At 41.4% G+C, this 20,094-nt stretch overlaps 1 long non-coding RNA gene across 6 annotated transcripts in view; it reads right to left on the bottom strand.

The window, feature by feature from the left end:
- Positions 1 to 20,094, bottom strand: part of LOC129397581 (uncharacterized) — a 119,903-nt gene that overhangs the window by 68,612 nt on the left and 31,197 nt on the right. For 3 of the 6 annotated variants that reach the window (XR_008625127.2, XR_008625120.2, XR_008625126.2), the window contains exon 3: positions 7,491 to 7,633. The exons of 2 other annotated variants lie outside the window; for them this stretch is intronic. This is a non-coding gene — a long non-coding RNA (uncharacterized LOC129397581). Of the gene's footprint in view, positions 1 to 7,490; positions 7,634 to 11,685; positions 12,070 to 20,094 lie in introns of all 6 variants that reach the window. One more of the 6 variants, XR_008625122.2, reaches the window with a different exon arrangement.

The raw sequence follows: 20,094 nt of genomic DNA on the forward strand, positions 1-20,094 counted from the left end.
GTGCTTTAAGATTTGAGCTAAAGATTTTTTTGCACTGAATTATCTACATTCATATAATAACCTGTGAGTATAGACTCCCAGGGAGCCAGGTAGAACTATTCAATTAAAGTTCATGATAAAAATGTGACAAGTATTATTGGCATAAGGAATATACTTAAAATTAAGGGTTTCATCTGTATGACTCACACATGTAACCCAAGTGCTTTGGGAGGCTGAGGCAGGAGGATCGCTTGAGGCCAGGAGTTCAAAACTAGCCTGGACAACATAGCAAGACCCCATTTCCTAAAAAAAAAAAAGTTTTTAATTAAAAAAAAATTTTTTTATCTGTAGTAAGGCAAAGTTCCCAAACAAATATATATTTAAATGAGCACCTTTCTGAAGGACAAAGATAGAGAAAAATGCCCAATATAAGATTATACCTCAGCACTCTAGGTCAAAAGACCTAGAAACTATAGCTCTATAGTCAGCAAACTACAGCCCACAGGTCAACTCTGTCTATTTGTTTTTATAAATAAAGTTTTATTGGAACACAGACATGCTCATTTGTTGATGTCTGTAGCAGCTTTTGTGTTATGACAACAAAGTTGAATAGCTGTGACAGCGACTATATCTTTTTCTTGACATTTACAGAAAACATTTCCAACCTGTGCATGGGGGATCATTCTTCCATCACCTAGAATATGAGGCCTCCGAGAGGATGAGAATGAGGGAAAAAATTACAAAGAAAATGGTAGCAAATACTAGCAAAGAAAATGGCAAGCCAAGGTAAAGCTTCCAATGATAAGAAAGTAATTGAAAGAAGAGAGCATGGGGTGAAAGACTGAGGAATGAGGGCCTGAGCTCCACATGTCAGGGCTACCCTGAGAAAGTCTCTAAGAGCCTCTGAGAAAGTTTTCTCTGGGTCTGAAAACAATTAGGGACTATCTTAGCTGTGGAGGCACCTAAGTGAAATTGAGTTAAAAATTCATATTTTATTAAATTGCTTTAGACTTGTTCATTTGATTATTTTAACATAGGGAGGTTGAGTCAACTTGATTATGTGACAGACACTGTACTAAGTAAGCATTTCATATGTATGTTAACTCATTTAATTTTTACAACAGCTGTATGAAGTAGATATGACTATTCCCAGTTAATGATACGCAAACTAGCTAGTAAATGTCAGAGCCAAATTTCAAAACCAACCAGATCTATATGACCTTAGAGCCTTTTAAAAAATCTTTGCAAGATTGCTACATGGAGGTGAGTTTAAGCTGTCTACATTACACAGGATGATACATACTTGATGCCAAGATACATCCTCACCACATCTGTGCTACATTTTAAGTTTTTACTTTTAGTGAGTAGAAACAGGCTATATAATTCTGCCTATTGTGTGCCTGAATGGATACACACACAGAGAGGTTTCATAAGTGCCTTTCTATTTTCTTTTTAAATATGTTCTGTGAAAGGACAAAAGAAGGGCATTTTAGAAAGGATGGCATAATGACTTGGGTGCAGAGGGCTGTTGCTGTCAATAAAGCAGAGAGCAGGGATGCTGAGTGGAGCAGTCATAAATGGAAATGAGAGGATGAGCCATTAGCAGGAAGTCATAAACCCATTATTAGAAGTTTCATGTCATTGAAGGGAGCCAAATGCTTTACAATTCCAAGGACTATGAATAGCCACCTAAGGAGGATGCGTCTGCTGCTGTGATGTATCAGACAGAGTCCAATCGGGAGACAGAAATCACAGGGTAATCTGAACAGGGAAGATTTTAAATAAATAATCATGTCCCATAACAGAGGATTGGACTCAGAAAGGATTGGCTGGTTATCAGGATCTGAGATTTGCTTTTGCCCTACTGGAGCTAATAAGCTGACCTGTTATGGTTTCATGGATACTGGCAGAAGACATCCATGGGTTGAAGGAAAAGGATTTTATTACTGAAGGCACAGAAAGCAGTAGGAATATCGTGTTGGGGTCACTTCCCTGTGCCCTTCAATTCCCACAGGAACAAGACAGGATCCCAGGTGGAAATCCACGGAGCTTGGGAAATCCATGCTTTTATAGTAAGTGGTAGGCTATCCTGCTCTTTGTCCTGGAGATTTCTCGCTGCAAACACAACCCTGAGAAATGGCCCAGCTAATCAGTGGTGGGCGGGGACGCTCAGAACCCGCAGCAGATTGCCTCTCCCCTTCCTTCTGCAATGTCTCCAGCACCCTCTACCGACAAAATTAGCACTGTGCAGGCTGGCGAAGGAGAAAAGGGCTCATGTCCACGTTGACTGAGCAGGTAATGAAGACTGAATTTGTAGATGAGAAGCACTAATTAAAAACTGGTGTGGGCCGGGCGCGGTGGCTCATGCCTGTAATCCTAGCACTTTGGGAGGCCGCGGCGGGTGGATCACCTGAAGTCAGGAGTTTGAGACCAGCCTGGCCAAGGTGGTGAAACCCTGTCTCTACTAAAAATACAAAAATTAGCCGGACGTGTTGGTGCGCTCCTGTAATCCCAGCTACTTGGGAGGCTGAGGCAGGAGAATCGCTTGAACCTGGGGGGGCAGAGGTTGCAGTGAGCCGAGATCACACCATTGCACTCCCGCCTGGGCAACAAGAGCAAAACTCCATCTCAAAAAACAAACAAACTGGCGTATATGTTTATCAGCAGTACCAGACATGGCCGAATTATGATATGGTCCAAAAAGGGACAGTGATTCAATTCATTCTAACACGTGTGTGTGTGTGTGTGTGTGTGTGTGTGTGTGTGTGTGTGATCGCCACTATGTTCTCAGAGCTAAGGTAGCTCAAAGACATGAAAAAAAATCTACTCAAAACATAGATAGTACTTAAATAATTTAAAGTTTATTTTTAAAAATCATTTCCCTTCCTTAATAATAATTTTTTTTTTTTAACTGAGTCTTTCTCTGTCACCCAGGCTGGAGTCAGTGACATGATCTCTGCTCACTGCAACCTCCACCTGCCGGGTTCAAGAGATTCTCCTGTCTCAGCCTCCCGAGTAGCTGGGATTACAGGTGCCCACCACCAAGTCCGGCTAATTTTTGTATTTTTAGTAGAGATGCGGTTTCACCATGTTGGCCAGGCTGGTTTCCAACTCCTGACCTCAGGTGATCTGCCTGCCTCAGCCTCCCAAAGTGCTGCGATTATAGGCGTGAGCCACCATACCCAGCCCCTTCCTTAATAATTCAGGCCTAAAGCCATTAGGTAGTGTATAGGAAGGATGGCATCCACAGTGGTGTCGAGAGGACTCATGGTGACCCAATGTGGGGTATTGGAGTCCAAGCAGGGTGAAGAGGGTGGGCTACAGGGTGGGTGACCTGGCACAGGGTCTCAGACCCCCATCAGAGTAAGGACAGCGTCCACACAGCACGGCAGCCTGGCCCGGACTGTCAGAGCCTGAGTAGGATGAGGGAGATATCCACACCTGAGAACAGCCCAGCACCTGGGGGATTAGAGCCTGGGCACGATGGGGAAGGTGCCTGTCCAGGGGACAGCCTGCAGTGGCTAGTTAGCCAGGGCCCAGGGAGGGAGAGGACAGCACCCCTGTGCATGATGTGGGCTTTCAGAGCCCAAGCGTTGCAAGGAGGCCATCCACGATGGAGAACAGCCCGGAAAGGAGAGTGAGAGCCAAGCAGGAAAACATGGGCATCTGGGCCGGAGTGGGTATGGTAGCAGAAATTGGAGATTGTTTCCATAGAAGATTGATCAAACTAGTAATTATCTTAAGGAAAATGAAAGACAAGGTTTTCACTGTTGGAGAAGGAAGTTTCAAATACAGCAGAGGAAAAAACAAGGATGACCCCCGTGGTGTTGAATTGGAATTCGGCATATTGTTGTAAACTCATGGTTTTCAAGATAGAGATAATAGATTAATAAATACATATGCAAATATGTGCGTGTGTGTGTGTGTGTGTGTGTAGAAAGATAAGTAGACAGATATAGACCAACAGATATTCCTTAGGTAGACAGATATAGACCAACAGATATTCCTGAACTCTGAACTGAGCCAGCCTGAGAATAGCAATAAACACACCTCATGTCCAGGTCTTGGCTTCTAAATACCACTTTTTACAAAAAAAAAAAAAAAAAAAAAAAAGAATGATCTTCACTTTGGGAGGCCAAAGTGGGGAGGATCACTTGAGCCCAGGAGTTTGAGACCATCCTGGGCAATATAGTTAGTCCCTGTCTCTACAAAAAATAAATAAATAATTATCGGGGCTGGTGGTGCACACCTGTAGTCCCAGCTACTTGGGAGGCTGAGGTGGGAAGATTGAGCCCAGGAGGTCGAGGCTGCAGTGAGCCATGATCACGTTGCTGCACTCCAGCCTGGGTGATGGAATGAGACCCTGTCTCAAACAAAAACAAACAAACAAAGAATAAAATATCTTGGAGAAATGGCTGATTCCAGAGCTGGAGCATGGAAAATACAAGGTGAACCGGGAACATCTTACCATCTAACCAAAAAACGAGGTTGTGCTCAAAGACTGATGAAGACATTGTGGCCCAGTTGGATGGGCTTCCACTGGCCAAATAGGAGACAATTTAAGCATAAAAATAAATAAGATCTAATATCCAGCATCTATATGGAACTTAAACAAATTTATAAGAAAAAAAAACTCCATTAAAAAGTGGGCAAAGGACAAGAACAGACACTTTTCAAAAGAAGACATACATGCACCAAGAATCCATGAAAAAAAGCTCAGCATCACTGATCATTACAGAAAAGCAAATCAAAACCACAATGAGATACCATCTCACACCACACTATTATTACAAAGTCAAAGAATAACAGATGCTGGCAAGGAAAAAGGAGCACTTATACACTGAAGTGCTCCTTTTACACACAAGTGAAAAAGGAGCACTTATGCACTGTTGGTGGGAGTGTAAATTAGTTCAGCCATTGTGGAAGATGGTGTGGTGATTCCTCAAAGACCTAAAAACAGAAATACCATTTGACCCAGCAATACCATTACTGGGTATATACTCGAAGGAACAGAAATCATTCTATTATAAAGACATATGCACGTGTATGTTCATCGCAGCACTATTCACAATAGCAAAGACATGGAATCACCCTAAATGCCCATCAATGATAGACTGAATAAAGAAAATGTAATACATGCACACCATGGAATACTATACAGCCATAAAAAATAATGAGACCATGTCCTTTGCAGGGACATGGATGGAGCTGGAGGCCATTATCCTTAGCAAACTAACACAGGAACAGAAAACCAAATACTGGATGTTCTCACTTATAAGTAGGAGCTAAATGATGAGAACTCATGGACACATAGAGGGGAACAACATACACTGGGGCCTAATGGAGGGTGGAGGGTGGGAGGAGGGAGAGGATCAGGAAAAATAACTAATGGGTACTAGGCTTAATACCTGAGTGATTAATTAATCTGTACAAGAAACCTCCATGACACAAGTATACCTATGTCACAAACCTGCACATGTACCCCTGAACTTAAAATAAGTTAAAAAAATTAAATTAAAAAATGAGAACCATGAACTATAACCATTTGAATAAAATAGGAACACATATAAATATAAATAAAATAAATACATAAATTGAAAGTTTGATGAGGAACAAGATGTTTACATCGTTTTAAAGTAGCTCCCCCCAAATATTTACTTTTTTCAAAGGTCAGAGAGTAACTTTCAGTTGAGAAGCCTTGCAGACATCACCTTAATTAAGTCATCAAACTGCACACCATCAGCTGGGCGTGGTGGCTCACGCCTGTAATCCCAGCACTTTGGGAGGCCAAGGCAGGTGGATCACCTGAGGTCAGGAGTTGGAGACCGGCCTGGCCAACATGGTGAAACCCTGTCTCTACTAAAAATACAAAAATTAGCTGAGCATGTTGGCAGACGCCTGTAATCCCAGCTACTTGGGAGGCTGAGGCAGGAGAATTGCTTGAATCCAGGAGGCGGAGGTTGCAGTGAGCCGAGATCACGCCACTGCACTCCAGCCTGGGCATCAAGAATGAAACTCCATCTCAAAAAAAAAAAAAAAGAAAAGAAAAGCCCATCATCAATACTGGGACAAATGAAAATCTTGCCTAAACTATGGAGACAGTAAAAAGATCGGTGGGCACTAGGGGTTAGGGGAGAGGGAAGGATGAGCAGACAGAGCACAGGGTTTTTTCAGGGCAGTGAAACTATTCGGTATGACACTATAATTATGGGTGCATGTCATTATGCATTTGTCCAAACTCATAGAATGTACCACACCAAGACTGGACCCTAATATAAACTGTGGACTTTAGGTGATGATGCATCAATGTGGGCCTCAGTTGTAACAAATGTAGCACTCTGGTGGGGGATGTTGATAACGGGGGAAGGCTATGCATGTGTAAGGCAGGGGATATATGTGAACTCTGTACCTTCCGCTCAATTTTGCTGTGAACCTAAAAAACAAAATCTATTTCTTTAAAAAATCTTACTTCACATGATAGGATGCAATGAGAGGACGCAATAGTATCACTTCTGTGATGTTCCTGCCAAAGATGCATAATCTGGATCTAATCATGATAAAACACCAGACAAACTAAAATGGCAGGTCATCCTACAGAATAGCTAGCTTGGAACTTTCAAATGTGCTAAGGGATGAGATCTGAGGAAAGACTGAGTAACTGTACTAGATCGAAGACAAAAGAGACATGAGGCTGGGCGCGGTGGCTCACACCTGCAATCCCAGCACTTTGGGAGGCCGAAGCAGGCGGATCACTTAAGCTCAGGAGTTCGAGACCAGCCTGGGCAACATGGCAAAACCCCATCTCTAAAAAATAAACAAAAAGTAGCAGGGTGTGGTGGCGCATGCCTGTATTCCCAGCTACTTGGGGGGGGGCTGGGGCAGGAGGATTGCTTGAACCCAGGAGGTCGAGGCTGCCATGAGCCAAGATCACCCCACTGCACTCCAGCCTCAGTGACAAAGTGAGACCCTGTGTCAAACAAAACAAAAAAGAAACATGACAGCTAAAAGCAGTGCATAATCCTGGATTGAATCCTTTTGCTATAAAGGACATTATTGAAACAACTGTCAACTTGAATGGCTCTGTGAATTAGATGATAGTAATGTATCAGTGTTTACTGCCTAACTTTTATGATTGTATTATGGTTTTATAGATAAGTGTCTTTGTAGGAAATACAAACTATTTCAGGGTGATGGACCAGCATGCTGGCAACTTATTCTCAAACAGTTCAGGGGAAAAGGTTTATTTAAACTATACTTTCAATTTTTCTGTAATTTTCTGATTGGTTCAAATTTTGGTTAAATAGTAAAAAAACAAAAATAGGCCCATTTTCAGGCTTGATACATGTTCTCCACATCCTAGGCTTCCTCCTTCCAGCTTCCACACAGCAAATATTTTTGTCTTCCTCAGATGCATAAGAAACATTAGTAGAGTTGAAAATAATCTATAAATAATTGATTATTGAAAACACATCTGATCTCAGAATTGCCAATGAAGGTTCTCTGCACATTACCTCATCAACTCTTTCATCCCAGGGGTATGAGATGAATTTTATGAAAATGATCCATACTTGTGACATTGCAAATGAAGCAGAAAAAATTCTATTTTCCATTTGTTCCTTTTGGGGAATTCTTAGAAGTAAATTGATACCCTTCCCTGTGGAAGAGATAAGAGAAAGTGAATGAAGGTTTGAAAAGAAGCATGGAGACCTTCAAAATTATCAAATTTTTTAGTTTAAGGTGATATTTACATTAAAATAGCTTGCCAGTGATGAGCCAATGAAGGGAAAAGCTTACTTTTCAGTTAGTTATGATTTCCAGGGCAGAGGAAAAGTAACAAGGAGACAGGGTCAAAGGAAGTGAGAAGCTGAACAGAACTTAAAGTTTAAACTTAAAGAATAAAAACACAAGAGAACCAGAAACAGGTTCAATTATGCTGAATACTCTATTTCCCAAACCTATCTTCTACTTGTCTCATTAATGTCTATATTTCTGAGCTATATTAAACATTCCACTTCCTTCATTCCCGCCTTCATTATTTTTTAGTCTTTTTTTTTTTTTTTTTTTTTTTTTTTTTTGAGATGGAGTCTCGCTTTGTTGCCCAGGCTGGAGTGCAGTGGCGCAATCTCGGCTCACTGCAAGCTCCGCCTGCCGGGTTCACGCCATTCTCCTGCCTCAGCCTCTCGAGTAGCTGGGACTACAGGCGCCCGCCACTACGCCAGGCTAATAATTTTTTGTATTTTTAGTAGAGACGGAGTTTCACCGTGTTAGCCAGGATGGTCTCGATCTCCTGACCTCGTGATCCGCCCACCTCGGCCTCCCAAAGTGCTGGGATTACAGGCATGAGCCACCGAGCCCGGCCTATTTTTTAGTCTTGAGACAGGGTTGAAGGTGGGTGTGGTGGCTCACACTTATAATCCCAGCAATTTGAGAGGCTGAGGCAGGAGGAACACTTGAGCCCAGGAGTTCGAGACCAGCCTGGGCAACATAGCAAGACACTGTATCTATTTTAAAAAAGAAAAGAAAAAGAAAGAAAAAAGAAAAAGAGGGTGTTGAGGCTAGCAGCAGCCACAATTCGACTATATGAAGGTGTTGTGCTACTGAATCATGAGAGAACATGAGCAAATCATTTAGAATTCAGTGGGCAAAAAGAGACAATTATGTTGTCTTCTAAATCTTTGAAAATATTGTTTTCATGATTCTTTTAACCAAAGTACCCTATAAACAATTATTTTTATCTCTGAGCCATTATCACTCACAACCACCTCCACCATTCTGTTATGTTTAGCATGCCGTGAAATCACAAACTACACAGGATCAACTGCTTTTTGACAACATCTGAATCATGACAGAGAAATTAGAAAAATAAAATGTCTGAGTCCCAAATAAAATTTAAAATACAGTATATTCAAACTCAACATTTTAAGAAAATAATTGCATTTCCCTTTTCTTTTAAAAATTGATTTATTTATACAAAAATTAGCTGGGCATGGTGGCGGGCGCCTGTAATCCTAGCTACTCCGGAGGCTGAGGCAAGAGAATTGCTTGAACCCGGGAAGCGGAGGTTGCAGTGAGCTGAGATCGCGCCATTGCACTCCAGCTGAGCGACAAGAGCAAAACTCTGTCTCAAAAAAAAAAAAAAAAAAAAAAAAGATTTATTTAGAGAAATGTGGGAGACATCTTCGGTAAAGTCAGTACTTCTGAAAGAGTATTTTCTCTCTTAAAAGACTGCTTCCACTCTGGAGAAGCACCCAGCTGTTCCTTTTGAAACTAAGCATGGACTCATCCTATGATCCAGCAAGGGCACTCGTGGTGTCACTCATGGTGTACCAGAGAAAATGAAGACTGACTCCCAGCACCTTCATTCATAACAACCCAACACTAGGAACTACCCAAATGTCCTGTAATGGTGAATGTTAAAGAACCTATGGGACATCCATACCATGGAATACGATCCAGCCATAAAATGGAACAAACCTTTCACACAGGCAACAACTTGGAAGAACCTCAAGGAAATTATGCTGAGTGAAAAAAAAAAAAAAGCCAGTCCCAAAAGGGTACATACGACATAGTTCTATTTATGTAACATCCAAAAAAATAACATAATTACAGAGATGAAGAGCAGATTAGGGATTGTCAGAGGTTAGAGATATGGGGAGAGGATGAATGTGGCTGTAGAGGGATAGCTCTAGGGAGTCTTGTGGTGATGGTAGTATAGTCTCTTGATTGTGGTGGTGGTTATGCAAGGCTATGGATGTGGTAAAAGTGTATAAAGTTACACACACACACGCACACAAGTGCATATGTAACTGGTGAAATCTGATTAAACTGTATGGATTGGACCAGTGTCAATTTCTTGGTTTTGATATTATTTTACAGTTGTGTATGATGCTAATATTTAGGAGGCTGAGAAAAAGGTACATGAGAATTTCCTGGACATTTCTTTGCAACCTCCTATAAATCTATCATTATTTCATAAGAAAAGAAAAAAAGCCCACATACACACATTAAATCTTTATATTTAAGGTGACTTGTTTGAAGATACAAAGACGAGCAGGGGAGCAGGGGAGGGAATTGCTAGCTGTTTGGTACATATGGTGGCCACTCCCTATGTATTGCCATAGCAATATGGCAGCATTTCCTATGAACAGTGTATTTTTAATATATTAACCAGGAAGATAAAAATGTGTTCTGCATTCAGTGCTAGTCACAGAGTTTCAAAGACCTGATGGAACCAAAGTGTGTTAAGGCCTCAGCTCTGTGTTATACTTGCCAACCTTCTAAGGGTATGGGTATCACATAGAAGAAATCTAAGGACAGGTTTCAGGGCCCTTGATCATTCCTCAACCTGTCAGATCCTGAGTGTTTATCACAGAATGTTTCAGTAAATCAGTTATATTACTTGCCCACCATTTTCACTCCTCCAGAAGATTATTTCTCAAACAATAACAACTTTTTCTAGGTTCCAAATATTATATCCATTGTTTGGCCTTGGTTTGTGTGTGTGTGTGTGTGGTTTTTTTGTTTGTTTGTTTGTTTGTTTGGAGATGGAGTCTCGCTGTGTCGCCCATGCTGGAGTGCAGTGGTGCGATCTCAGCTCACTGCAAGCTCTGCCTCCCAGGTTCACGCCATTCTCCTGCCTCAGCCACCCGAGTAGCTGGGACTACAGGCACCCGCCACCACGCCCGGCTAATTTTTTGTATTTTTAGTAGAGACGGGGTTTCACCGTTTTAATCAGGATGGTCTCGATCTCCTGACCTTGCGATCTGCCCGCCTCGGCCTCCCAAAGTGCTGAGATTACAGGCGTGAGCCACCGCGCCCGGCCTTGTTTGGCATTTTTAAATACCACTAGAGTATCCTTATATCTTTTTATGAAGAAAAATCTAGATTTCTGGTATGTTTTCAAAACCTGAAGTCTCTAGCTACTTGTAACATTTTCACATCTCTTATGCTGATTTTTCCTATTCTCTTAATTTTTAAAAAACTTTTTTTATTTCATTAGCTTTAGGGGTAGGAATGGTTATGGGTTCCATGGATGAAGAGTGGTGAATTCTGGGCTTTTAGTGCACCAGTCGCCCCAATAGTGTACATTGTACCCAATAGGTAGTTTTTCACCCCTCATCCCCCTTCCACCCTCCTCCCCCTTTCTTATTTATTTATTTATTTATTTATTTTTGAGACAGAGTCTTGCTCTGTCATCCAGGATGGAGTGCTGTGGCATGATCCTGGCTCACTGCAACCTCCACCTCCCGGGTTCAAGCGATTCTCCTGCCTCAACCTCCCGAGTAGCCGAGATTACAGGCACGCGCCACCATGCCCAGCTAATTTTTTTTGTATTTTTAGTAGAGACGGGATTTCACCATGTTGGCCAGGCTGGTTTTGAACTCCTGATCTCAAGTGAACCACCTGCCTCAGCCTCCTGAAGTGTTAGGATTACAGGTGTGAGCCACCACGCCCGGCCCATCCTCCCCATTTCTGAGTCTCCAGTGTCCATTATAGCACTCTGTATACCTTTGCTTACCCATAGCTTAGTTCCCACTTGTGAAAACATGCGGTATTTGGTTTTTTGTCCCTGTGTTACTTCACTTAGGATAATGGCCTCCAGTTCCATCCAAATAGCTGAAAATACATTATTTGGTTCTTTTTATGGCTTAGTAGTATTCCATGGTATATATACACCACTTAAAAAAAATAGAGACAGGGTCTCACTTTGTTGTCCAGGCTGGTCTCAAACTCCTGGCTTCAAGGAATCCTTCTGCCTCAGCCTCCCAAAGTGCTGGATTACAGGCATGAGCCACTGTGCTTGGCCTGTATACATCACACTTTCCTTTATCCACAAGCTGATGGGCACCTTGGTTGACTTCATATCTGCAATTGTGAATTGTGCTGCGATACACATATGTGTGCAGGTATCTTTTTGATATGGTAACTTCCTTTCCTCCTTTTGGCATGCTTCTCCTCTGTCCTTTTGGGGAAGGCAGTATCTTCAATATTTTTAGCCTCAGAAGACATGGCCAGAAGTTTTGAAATCACCAGCATGAATTATTGAGACAAGGGATATCCCTTGGTCCCTGAGTGCTCCCCAGTGAAGACCTAAACACAGAGTTTAAAAAAAAATTAAAATTTCCAGATACAGTATCTTCTTAGATGTATTCAGAATGTGGGCAAGTCACAGCTTCTACCTAAGGCTGGTTATGAGACAGACAAAAAGCCTGGATCACAGAATTAAGTTAATTCAACAGGTGTTTTATGACAAGTTTTAATCTGATTTCCAGAAAAGCTAGTTTTTTGAGGTTTTTTGTTTGTTTTGCTTTGTTTTTTTTTTTTTTTTTTTTTTTGAGACGGAGTCTTACTCTGTCACCCAGGCTAGAGTACAATGGCGCAATCTTGGCTCACTGCAACCTCTGCCTCCCGGGTTCAAGCGATTCTCCGCCTCAGCCTCCTAAGTAGCTGGGATTACAGGCGCCTGCCACCACGCACCGCTAATTTTTTTGTATTTTTGGAAGAGACGGGGTTTCACCATCTTGGCCAGGCTGGTCTCGAACTCCTGACCTCGTGATCCACCTGCCTTGGCTTCCCAACGTTCTGGGATTACAGGTGTGAGCCACCGCGCCCAGCCGAAAAGCTAGTTTTCTTTAATCAAGAAAAATTAAAAGTAAAGATTTAATGTTTGTAGATAGGGTTTTTTTTAATTAAGGCAAAATTCACATCTCATAAAATTAACCATTTTAAAGTGAACAATTCAGTAGCATCCAGTACATTCATACTGTTGTGCAACCAATACATCTAGTTCCAAAAGGTTTTCATCATCCCAAAAGAAATACCCATACCCATTTAGCGCTTACTCCCCATTCTTCCTTCCTCTCAGCCCCAGCAACCACCAATATGGTTTCTATTTCTAGAAATCTACCTATTCTGAATATGTCATATAAATGGAATCATACAGTGTGACCCTTTGTGTCAGGCTTTTTTCATTTAGCATGTTTTCAAGATTCATCTATGATGTAGCATGAATCATTACTTCATTTCTTCTTGTGGCTGAATAATATTCCATCGTATATACCACAGAGCATTATTCAAGGACATTTGGATGATTTCCTCCTCTTAGCTATTGTGAATAGTGCTGCTATGAACACACATGTACAAGTATTTAAGTATCTGTTTTCAATTCTTTGAAGGTATATCACCTATGAATGGAATTGATGGGTTATATGGTAATTTTATGGTGTTTAATTTTTTTGAGAAACTGCCAAACCAGTTTCCACAGCAACAGAGCCATTTTACATTCCTGTGCATTGATTTTTAAAAACAGAAGCTATGAATCTTCAGAAATGAAGTAGGCTTTCCATCTGCTTCCTTGGATTTGGCATACTCTAGAATAAATCGGTGGTTCTCAGCTCTGGCTTGACAACATAGGGAGCTCAAAAAGAAGAAGGTAACAGCCTCCATCTCTAGAAATTCTGTTTATTTCTAATAAATCTGGGTTGAGCCCATGCCACTCCAAGTGACCCTCAAGTAACTCTAATGGCTGCCAGGATTGAGAACTACTACTCTACATGAACTCAGGGGAAGTAGTGCAAGAATTTTTTCCCTACAGAATAGGAATCATTAAATTGTCATGGAAACAGAACTCATTTCCATTTCTTAATTCCCTTGGCTGTTTGATTCACAGCCGTGTATCTGCACCTAGAATCATTCTTGGCACAGAATTGAACAAATATATTGGCTTAATGTTGAATATCCAGTTTTATTTTAAGCTTAAATGGATCATATAAAACAGCAATTAATAATTTTAAATGACATCAGTATTTTTAGCTACCAATAGTTAGAAAACAAGAAGGAAACCTGAAATTCTCTGGTTAGATATTATTTTTAAATACACTATCTTTCTCTAGTTATTAACTATGTTTTTTAGACTTTCTATGTAATATTGGTAGAAAATGATTTATTTCCTCAAATAACCTTTATTTTATTTTATTTTTTATTTTTTATATATTTTTTGAGATGGAGTCTCACTCTGTTGCCCAGGCTGGAGTGTAGTGGTGTGACCTCGGCTCACTGCAGCCTCCACCTCCCAGGTTCAAGCGATTCTCCTGCCTCAGCCTCCCAAGTAGCTGGGATTACAGGCATGCACCACCACACCCGGCCAATTTTGTATTTTTAGTAGACATGGGGTTTCACCATGTTGGCCAGGCTGGTCTCGAACTCCTGACCTCAAGTGATCTGCTCACCTTGGCCTCCCAAAGTGCGGGATTACAGGCATAAGCCACTGCGCCCAGCCTAAAATAGCCTTTATTTTAAAGTATGCAAGGCTAAATGATAAATTGGAAGCAAAAATATAAGATGATCAAACAATCCTGACATTTTCTAGAATTGTAGTATGCAATTAAAAATCCCTATATTTATATTTATTTATTTTTATAATGTGAATTCTATCTAAATGTCCCAGTTCTGTACTTAGTATTAAATGTGATTTTTCTCCATCCCCAATGTCACAGCTATCCCCCTTTCCCTTACCTTGGAAACTCTTCCTCCCCCACTCCAATCCCTGTGAATATATTTTTCTGATTTGCAGCAAACCATGCTATTAATTTTTCGAGTATCTTTCTGTTGAGCTTCACATAATCTTGACCAGTTTTTATAGCAGAGTCTGACAAATATTACTTTCTTATAATGCCATCCTTTCCCAAATAAATTAGAGGTTTCTGAAAATTACTATAACAGGTATTTATTTATACTTAAATAATCAATTTTAAATTGCATAGCTATTAAAAAGCTCTGTGCTCTTTAGAATCACCCTTCCCGCCCCCCCTCCACACACACACACACACACACACACACACACACACACACACACACACACACGTTGTATAATGGCTTCACTAACTCTTCAATGAATATCTCCGAAACAAGTGGATGCCAGATTCTTTCCCAGAGGCCAGGTTTCATCATGTTCCTGGTTCTTACATTTTAGAATAGGAAGCTGAATTTCCCTTTTTATCCAGAAATTATATTTACAAAAGATTATTCAGATAAGGATACGACTATTTGCAAAGGACACAAATATTTTCAAAAGAATAGCACAAATAAAAATATCTTTAAGTTTCAAATAAATTATATTTCAAATGACTTTAAAATAAGTGTTTTGTAAGTTGGCCAAATCTGAAGATATTTCTCCAATTAAAAAAGAAACTAGGCCTGGCACGGTGGCTCACACCTGTAATCCCAGCACTTTGGGAGGCCGAGGCGGGAGGATTACTTGAGCCCAGGAGCTCAAGACCAGCTTAGGCAACATGACAAAACCCTGTCTCTACAAAAGAAATACAAAAATTAGCCAGGCATGGTGGTGTGTGCCTGTGGTCTGAGCTACTTGGGAGGCTGAGGTGGGAGGATCACCTGAGCCTGGGACGCCAAGGCTGTATGAGCTGTGATCGCGCCACTACACTCCAGCCTATGTGATAGAGTGAGACCCTGTCAAAAAAAAAAATAAACAAAATTTAAAAATAAATAAAGAAAAACGAAAGCTCTATACTTATTTGTTGGAGAACCTAAAACACATACATCAACAAGGACATCTTCCTCCAGTGGATCATCATCATCTGGAAAATACTGACTTCGGATATCTTACTACAGGGAGAGTGTGAGAGAGAAATGCAAAGAGATAATGCTAGACCCAGATAAACACAATCTTTAGCAAATCTGGCCACAATTGCTGAAATAAGAATTCTGTCCGTTGAACTTCAGTGGCCTCCTGCCATTTTCTTCCTTCTGATAAAAGGTTAACATATCTAAAGCATTCTAGCAAATAGATCTTGATGACCTCATCAAGGGTAACTGTATCTTGATCCCTTGGCTATATTAAATAAGAGGTACTAACTGCACAAGGAATGAGAAAATGAATGAATGAACAAATGGACCCAATTGTTTCGTCCTAGGACTGCCCAGAGAAGGAGAAGCAAGTAGAGTCCGTGGTGACGTGTAAGCGTAAGTAGCAGATGCTAACCAGATGTCTCAAACTAAGCCTTGGTGATCAGATGGAAGACCCCAAGGGAGAGGAGTGACAATGACAGATACGGGGAATCCCCAGATCAGGGGTTGGGGTACAAGTGGGGGTTACAAGTGGGCTGACCTTGACAGTGTAGTCACAGGCTACTGATGCATCAGGTGTGGTGCGCTCAGGTACATAGATGAAGCTGGAAACCATCATTCTCAGCAAACTAACACAGGAACAGAAAACCAAACACTGCCTGTTCTCACTTATAAGTGGGAGCTGAACAATGGACACAGGGAGGGGAACATCACACACCGGGGCCTGTTAGGGGGTGGGGAGCAAGGGGAGGGAGGGAGAGCATTAGGACAAATACCTAATGCATGCAGGTCTTAAAACCTAGATGACGGGTTGATAGGTGCACCATGGCACATGTATACCTATGTAACAAACCTGCACGTTCTGCACATGTATCCCAGAACTGCAAGTAAAATTAAAAAAAAAAAGAAGTATAGACTCTCTGAGCATCAGTCTGGACTTCAAAACTAGGATACTGAGGTTATAAACTAAGTTATTTCATGCTCTTAGCAAAAATGGGCAGGACCAAGATACTGATCATCAGAGCCCACTGACTGTCAGAAGGTAGGGAGAAAATTCAGCCACTCAAGCTGCATCACCCAGTCTCTGAATGCTAACCAACTCAGGGCTTCAAGCATGTAGTTCAAAGAAGATCACTTTGAAGGATATGTGGACAGATAGGAAGGAAATGTGGACAGTTAGCATAGCACCAGGCATAGAACTGACCCTCAAAAAATATTTAAGCTCATATGTCAGAACTAGAAAGGAACCAAAAGTCATTTAATCCAATTCCATCAGTATCAGTTAGAATTCGTGTAGGCTGCTTGTAACTGAAAGTAACATGGCTTAAACAAGACAATGGTTAACTTTATCTGTGTAAAATAAGCCCATATAAGTGGCTTTTGAAAATTGTTATAACAACAATGAATGTATATAATTACAAAATATAGGTGCAGCACCAGACAGGGTCAAATTCTCAGCACTGAAACAACCAAGGGAAACTCTCTACCTAGTCAGTGACAAACCAGTTCAAACTTCTGAGATCTTAATTTTTTTTTATCCTAATCCTAAGGAGTCTTGCTCTGAAGATTAGGGTTCAGTCCAAGTGGGGGTGGGGGATGGAGAGGGAGGAAGGGAACAACAGCTCCTATCTCCAATCCCTCCTATTCAGTTATTATGTCAGATCTGCCCAGAGGAACTCTACTGTCAATCTTCAAGTACGGATACCTTGGACAGAAATCAACTTTCACAACTTCTCACTTTAGATACAAGAACTACAGGTAAAGGCCAGGCGTGGTGGCTCACGCCTGTAATCCCAGCCCTTTGGGAGGCCGAGGCGGGTGGATCACTTGAGGTCAGGAGTTTGAGACCAGCCTGGCCAACACAGTGAAACCTAGTCTCTACTAAAAATCCAAAATTAGCCGGGCGTGGTGGTGCTCGCCTATAATCCCAGCTACCCGGGAAGCTGAGGCAGAAGAATTGCTTGAACCCGGGAGGCAGAGGTTGCATTGAGCCAAGATCACGCCACTGCACTCCAGCCTGGGTGACAGAGCGAGACTCTGTCTCGTTTAAAAAAAAAAAAATCAAAAGGCTATTTCTAATAAGAGAGACAACTTTGGCCACTGGAGAACATAAAGGAGGGGGAAAACACCTCAGTTTACCAAACTATGCTTTAAAATTACAAATTAAACATCAAAGAAGTTTCCAATGATGGTTGTTCCTCTTCTCAAATGTGCTATTGGAATTGATTTTTTTTTTAATTAGCCTAGGGCAAAGAAGAGCTCTACTTAAATGAGCTAAGCACATACAAACATGCCAAATGGGCACTCTACCCCACCAAACTGTGAATTTAAAACAGCACTAGGTCCCAAGGACAGTAAATAAAATCATTAGTATATACACCTATTAACTTCTCCCTTTTCATACATTAGGTAGGCTGCTCAAAAAGACAGATGAATCCAGGAACATTAACTATAAATTACAGGAAATAAAATGGGGATCTGGCAACTATGGTTAGTGTTGCATCAGGCATAGTTTCTGTATTAGATCTTTGTAAAATGCTCCTTGAGTAGTATGCCATGATTGGTCTTACTTAGTAAGTTATTTACTAACTTTAATTTATTGGTATTAAAATACCAATAAATTTCAGCTTCAAACAATAGTCAGAATAGAGACTGCACTTTACTTTCATTGTCCTGCCATAAAGATATTTAAATTCTCTAATGTGTGTTATAATCTGATAAACAGTGCAGTTTCTCATTTTATTGATGACAGGCTCATTAAGGATGATTCAGAAACCATAATATTAGAAGTTCTGTCTTCCTTCATTGCTTTCATGACTGAAGGGAACAGGGCACTAAAGAGAAGTACAGAGAAGTAATTTGCCCATAGAGACACAGCTCAAATACAGATAATGTGGCTCTAGCACCCTGGCTCCTAACCACTCCTCTATGCAGCATTAGAAATAAGAATGTTGGCCGGGCACGGTGGCTCACGCCTGTAATCCCAGCACTTTGGGAAGCCGAGGCGGGCAGATCACAAGGTCAGGAGATCGAGACCATCCTGGCCAACACGGTGAAACCCTGTCTCCACTAAAAATACAAAAATTAGCCGGGCGTGGTGGCACGTGCCTGTAATCTCAGCTACTCGGGAGGCTGAGGCAGGAGAATCGCTTGAACCCAGGAGCTGGAAGTTGCAGTGAACCAAGATCGCCACTGCACTCCAGCCTGGCGACAGAACGAGACCCCATCTCAAAGAAAAAGAAAAAAGAAATAAAAGAAAGAATGTTTGGCTGAGAGCGGTGGCTCACGCCTGTAATCCTAGCACTTTGGGAGGCCAAGGCAGGTGGATTGCCGAGCTCAGGAATTCGAGACCAGCCCGGGCAACACGGTGAGACCCTGTCTCTACTAAAATACAAAATAATTAGCCAGGCATTGTGTTGTGCGCCTGTAATCCCAGCTACTTGGGAGGCTGAGGCAGGAGAATCACTTGAACCTGGGAGGCGGAGGTTGCAGTGAGCCGAGACAGCACCACTGCACTCCAGCCTGGATGACAGAGTGAGGATCCGTCTCAAAAAAAAATTAAAATATAAAAAAGAATGTTCATTGTTGCATTTTCTAATTTAAAAAACCTTGCTGGAAACTAAATGTCCATCAAAAAAAGAATGTATAAGTATATTGTGATGTAGCCATACAATGGAATACTGTTTAGCAGTTACAAAGGTATGCGTCAACATAATGAGTCCCAGAAACATAATGTTGCATTTTGTTTTAAAGGCATGTGGCTAGGCACAGTGTCTCATGCCTGTAATCCCAGCACTTTGGGAGGCTCAGGCAGGAAGATCACTTGAGCCTAGGAGTTCCAGGCTGCAGTGAGCTATGATCATGCCACTGCACTCCAGCATGGGCAACAGAGTGGGACTCTGTGTCTAAAAAATAAGTAAATAAATACATAATTTAAAAGCATGCAAAACATGATTCAGTATAAAACCATGTATATATAAAAATTTGTCAAAAAATTCTATACAGTCTATATATTCCTTCCATATATTCTATGTAGTGTTTCCAGATACATATATATATAGCAAAAGTATGAAAATATTCATAGCAATAATAAATACCAAATTTGGGATAGTGGCTGCCTTTGAGAAATAGAATCAGGAAAAATAGGCAAGCGGCCTTAAACTTATCTATAAGGTTTTGTTTTTAAAAATGTATTAGGCCGGGCGTGGTGGCTCACGCCTGTAATCCCAGCACTTTGGGAGGCTGAGGTGGGCGGATCACCTGAGGTCAGGAGTTCGAGACCAGCCTGGCCAAGATGGTGAAACCCCAACTCTACTAAAAAATATACAAAATTATCCAGGCATGGTGGCGCATAACTGTAATCCCAGCTACTCGGGAGGCTAAGGCAGGAGAATCGCTTGAACCTGGGAGGCGGAGGTTGCGATGAGCAGAGATTGCGCCACTGCACTCCAGCCTGGGCAACAAGAGCAAAACTCCATCTCCAAAAAAAAGTATTAAAGTCCTCATCAAATAAGGCACAATGCTAAGACT

This window comes from Pan paniscus, chromosome 3, assembly GCF_029289425.2.
Source record: "Pan paniscus chromosome 3, NHGRI_mPanPan1-v2.0_pri, whole genome shotgun sequence".
In the NCBI taxonomy this organism is placed as follows: Eukaryota; Metazoa; Chordata; class Mammalia; order Primates; family Hominidae; genus Pan; species Pan paniscus.